Source organism: Narcine bancroftii, chromosome 3 (assembly GCF_036971445.1).
Source record: "Narcine bancroftii isolate sNarBan1 chromosome 3, sNarBan1.hap1, whole genome shotgun sequence".
Classification (NCBI taxonomy): Eukaryota; Metazoa; Chordata; class Chondrichthyes; order Torpediniformes; family Narcinidae; genus Narcine; species Narcine bancroftii.
In genome coordinates this window covers 105,294,305-105,300,304 of record NC_091471.1, presented here as the reverse complement: position 1 = coordinate 105,300,304, position 6,000 = coordinate 105,294,305, and positions in this window count along the sequence as shown.

Below are 6,000 nucleotides of genomic sequence, written 5' to 3'. Positions count from 1 at the left end.
GTTCTCGAACCTCTGAAACTGGCTTGATTTCATCTTCAGTTGGATTGATACCTTCACTAGTCAGCTTGTGACCCATGAACACCATCTCGGATACACCCAGCAAACATTTGTCTGCCTTCACTGTCAATCCAGCATCTCTCAACCAAGCTAATGTCTGTCTAAGTCTCTCATCATGTTCCTCACATGTGGTACCATGGACAATGATATCTTCTGAGATGTTAGCTATGCCTGGAACTCCTTGGATCACTTTGTGGATTTTGTGTTGATAGATCTCTGGAGCAGTGTTTACACCAAATAGTAACCTCTTGTATCTAAACAGTCCACAATGTGTGATGAATGTAGTGATTTTTCTTGATTCTGGCTCTAGTTCTAGCTGGTGAAAACCCCATTTCAAATCCAACATCGAGAAGACTTTGCTTGTCGATAGTTCCTGTAGGACTTCATCCACTGTAGGAATGGGGTGCCTTTCCCTCACTACTGCTTTGTTTGCTCTCCTCATATCAATACATAGTCTGATCTCTCCATTGGGTTTCGGGACTTCAACAACTGGGCTGACCCAAGGTGTTGGTTCCTCCACTGGAACTCCTCCATCAGATCAATATAGGATTGCTCTGAGTTCACATTCAGGCCCATATGTAATATACCCATTGCCTCTGCTGTCTCCCTACTCAGTAGAGGTTCCTCTATGACAACAAACTCTGCCATCATGGTAGGTGGTGTAAGATTACTCTGGACATCCACCTGCACCTCTGCTGTAAAGCATCCAATTGTTTGAAGCAGCTTGTTTGGAAATAACTTTTTCTTACATCTTCTGGTTGTACATTTTATCTTTTTTATTTTTCAGTTTCTCCCACAATACTCTCTCTATGATGTTGGTATCGCTCCCACTGTCCACTATGATGTCAACCTTCACATCTCCAATCACTACTGGCACCTTTGCAGTTGCATGTTTATTGTTAATGGCAAAAGCATATCTTGTCTCAGTTTGTTTTTCCTGATTGTCATCACTTGTACATTCACATTCACATGAACCCTTTTCAACACGATGTACATTTTGTTCACCCCTCGGCCTACATCTGCCTCTCATCCCCTTTCTTCCTCCACAATTATTTGTTCCACAATTATTTGTATGTTCGGGTTCACCTCTTGCCTGGGGTGGGGCTCTGCATTTTTTAGCAAAATGGCCATTTCTACCACAGCTTCTGCATGTTTGACCCCTGGCTGGACAGCAAAAATCCTTGCCAAAATGTCCGATATTGGCACATTGGTAACATTCACGACGTTCCGAATAACTAGCATGCTTACCATGTTCCTGTCCTTTGCTTGCGATGGTAAATATCTTATGAACTTGATCAGAAACTGCGCCATCATGTCCAGCTGGGAGACCATCCAATTTCATAGTCTGAAACTGAATTTCCACTGCTTCAAATTATGCTGCTATTGTCAATGTTTCTGCCCGTGTGAGTGTTGCACCTTTCTCCCACAATTTGTGTCTCAAGTGGTTTGATGTACAACTTTGTACCACCTGATCTCAAATCTGGTTTTCCAAATCTGCTCCATAATTGCAACCTTTGGTCACCTTCCTGAGTCGTGTGACCAATTGAGCAATGCTTTCCATGTCCCTCTGTTTGATCTGTCGAAAGTCATGGCATTGAAATGTGACATTTGATTCCACAACAAAATGCTTTTTTCAAGGCGCCAACAGTCCTGTTATAATCAGCTTTGTTTCCTGGGTTGTCCAGCATCTTGAAAATCTCCCGCACTACAGCCCCAGCAATATACAAGAGTACAGCCCTCCTCCATGTGAGCTCCACCAGTGTCACCCCATCGACAAACAAACCCAAGCTGTCAGCATATGAATTGAATTCCTCATACCAAGCCACCCAGTGAGCACTAACTATGCTTGCTTCTCTAGTCAGGTCTAATAGAGACAAACCTTTAATTCCAAATGCCTTATTTTATCATGTCTAGCTAAATATTAAGATTCTCAGTTCATCCTCGTCGTCAATGCCGAATCCTGAGGTCAAATAAAGTCAACACTCTGAGGTGAAGTTCAAATATGCTCACCTTTATTCCACCATTACTGTTTTTCACAACTTTGTGGTTCTGTGCAACATGCCAGCCATTACAATCAATAATATCATTCTGCAAGGCATTATAGTTGATTACTAAACTATATTATTTATCACTACGACAGATACAACTAATTCAAAAGAAGGAAATGGAAAAACACCAAGACTAAATTACTTTGATATTTAGTTTCACTGCACATTTTAAATAAGTTTTACAATTGTACTTAAGAGATTACAGATTAAAATTCTCCACATAGGGGCTCCCGAAGGCTGTATGCTTAGACCCCCACTCTATTCCCTGTACACCCATGACTGCTCAACCAGGTTCAACTCCAACTTAATCTACAAATTCACTGACACCACTATCAGTGTTCACCAAATGTCTAGAAATTATGATTCTGAATACAGGATGGAGATCAAGAATCTGCTCTCAATCTTGCTCTCAATGTGACCAGTACCAAGGACCATATTGTTGATTTTTGGAAGGGAAAGGTCCATCCACATGTCTTCATTGATGGGACAGAGGTGGAAAGGGTTAGAACCTTCAAGTTCCTGCGTGACAATTTTTCAGAAGATCTTTCCCAAACCCAGCTCATCAAGGCAACTGTGAAGAAGGCACATCAATACCTCCACTTTCTAAGGGGTCTGAGATTTAGCATGCCATTGGATACTTTATCAAACCTCTACTGGTGCAATATGGAAAGTATACAGACTGGTTGCATCACAGCATTGTTTGGTAATTTAAGAGCCCAGGAATGCAGAAGGATTCAGAAGGTAGCAAAGAGAGCCAAGCCCATCACAGGCTTCACCCTCCCATCCATTGCAAAAATTCATGTGAGGCTCTCCCTCAAGAAAGCAGCCAACATTATATAGGACTCCCAATACCCTGGTCACAATCTCTTCTCACTGCTATCTTTGGGCAGAAGCTACAAAGCTGAAAAACAATGTTTTTTTTTTATTTCCAACAACTATCAGACTCTTGAACTTCCCCTTGCTTACATGAGTCTTGTGCTCCAAACCCACAAAAATAACTATTGAAAGTTGCTCTTTTTTGCACAAGGATCTCTGTGAATATTTATCATCTATTTTTTCTTTATTGTCTTTTTTAATTCAATAAGCTTACTAAGTTTTTTTTTACAAGTACTTGTTTGGCTGCAGCATATAAGAATTTCTGTGCATATGTACATTGTACAATACATGTGACAATAAACTCATTATTATGATTGTTATTAAAATTATACTAAACTTGACAAGTCATAATTGTAAAACAAAATATAACAGGAGATATTGCTGAAGCAATTATTAAACTCCAAGACTTCCTAGAGCAAAATAAAATGTACATATATTATGGCAACTCGCTACCTAAAATGGAATTATTTTTCTTACTGTGCTATCTGCTACTTAGAGTGGTTCTCAACCTTTTCCTTTCCCCTCACATACCACTTTAAATTTTCCCTATGCCATAGGTGCTCTGTGATTAGTAAGGGATTCCCTACGATGGTATGTGCATGGAAAGGAAACGTTTAAAATCACTCTTTTAATCGTACCTAATTGACTCAATATGTGTACGGTTTCATAACTCCGAAGGAAATGGGCTAATGACAAATTTTCTCAAGCAAATATTTCAGTAAACAATTGGGTCTAGAGCAGTGATTCTCATCCTTGCCTTCCCACTCACATACCACCTTAGCAACCCCTTACTAATCACAGAGCACCGATGGCATAGGGATTACTTAAAGTGGTATGTGAGTGGAAAGAAAAAGGTTGAGAACCACTGAGTTAGATACTCTTAAATTTTAAAAGTAAAATTTTATTTTTTAAAATTAGACACACAGCACAGTAACAGGCCATTTTAGCCCATGAGTCCATGCCACCCAATTAACCTATACCCCTAGTGCATTTCAAATGGTGAGAGGAAACCTGAGCCCTTGGGAAAACCCCATGCAGACACACGGAGAATGTACAAACTCCTTACAGACAGCATAAGATTCGAACCCCAGTCCCAAATGCTGGCACCATAAAGGTGTTGCACTAACCGATGCCACCCTTGTACAGACTAAGTAAAAATAACTAACATTTTAAACAGCTGATCAGATATATTCAAGAAAAAAATCTTTAATTCTTCTAACACAGTTGAGGATTTTTAGAGTTAATTGATCAAGTGCCATGCTGTGAATGCCCTCATTCCACTGCAAGGTGGAAGTTGATCAAAGCAGAGTTTAATTAGAGGCTGCAGGATGTAGCAAAAGGCTCCAATTTGAAAACTGAAACAGGCATAGTTTGTGCAAGATACACCTTGACAAAGGACTCAGACCCAAAATGTTGGTTATATCCCTTTGCTTCCTATAGACCCTGTGCACCCTGTTGAGTTCTCCAGCACTTGTGTGCATTGCACTTACAATCACAGCATCTGCAGACTTTTCTGTTCATCTCCAATGTAACAGCACAAATCCTTTTGTTACCACTAAAAATCATAGGTAGCATCTAAAAGCTCTCATTTACGTGTACGGTGGCTGTGAAGAAAACATAACGCAAACAGCCAGTGATGTCATTAAGTTCTAAATAATGCAAACAAAACATCAACTAAGCTACTGTGAATTTACCCATGGAAGTGGCTGCACTAATTTCACAATTTGACCTGGGGGTGGGGTGAGTAAAGATTACTTTTATTACACAATTTTCATGTGAAAAGTATTGGGAAATTGATTCAATTTCTGAATTCTTGATTGCCCATCATGCACTAAATGCTACAAATGTTACAATACTTTGTTAATTTTTAGTTAAAATTTAAATTCTCCACACACAAGCAATTATCTGGAATTGTTAACCAGCAACAATAGTCTAAGCTGAGGAAAATAATACAGAACTGAATATCTGCTTAAGAATAGGACTAAAGGCTACTTGGAGAATAAAAAACATAGAAATATGGAGCAAGAAAATAATTTGTACCCAGAAATACTATCTGCAGGAAGGTAATAATCAAAAAAGATTAATGTAGACCATAATTTGAAAATTGTTCACCAGAGTTTAAACAAATAACCTTAGGTATGAGAAAGATATTTTGCATTATCAAGTCCTGCAGGGAGTTTGAGAAACTGTGCAAAGTCCACATTATGCAAAAATGTGGTGTAAGAGTGATAGGAGCTTGTATATAATCCACTTTCTCTTTTCCTTGTACATAATTTTGGTGAGTATTAAGCATGCATTTTCCATTGGTGCCGTTAAATCACAATATGTATTCCAATTTGATTTTAAAATTAAATTCTGATAGAACATTTGTTTCTTTTTATTACTTTCACAGATCATTTTCAGAGCTGATGAATTTACAAGATTAGATTCATGGGTAGCAGAAGCTGTACAGAAGTTCATTTCATTTACAATTATCCCATATTTAATATTTAAATAGTAATGAACATAAAATCTTGTAATACACTTGAATAATGCAAGATGAGATTGCACAGAACACAAGACAAATGACTTTTGTACATCATCAATATTCTTGCAGCTGAAGATTTCCAACTGAAGGAAATAAAATGAAAAGCTGTTGTCAATACTTGTGAGATAAACATGGAGAAATTTCATTTCATCTGTTGAATGATGCACGTTGCATTGGGCCAGATTCTACATTTGTAAGGCACTAAGGACATTTGTCATAATTTAGATCTACTCTGTGCAATTCAGCTTAAAAAAAATCTGACAATCAAATTGTTAAATTTCAAGCTGATATTAGCAGAGGACAAGGTACCTGGCTCTGATGAAAGTACTAATAACCAGAAAAGTTCTTAACATGAGGTTTATGGATTGTGAAACATAAGGAGAGGAGTAAAAAAGGGGAATAAACTCAATGCCATATTAGAAAAAGAGATAAAGGGGGAAAAGAAAGGCTGGATTAAAAGAAAGAGAAAAAAGAAAAAAATTATAGAATCTG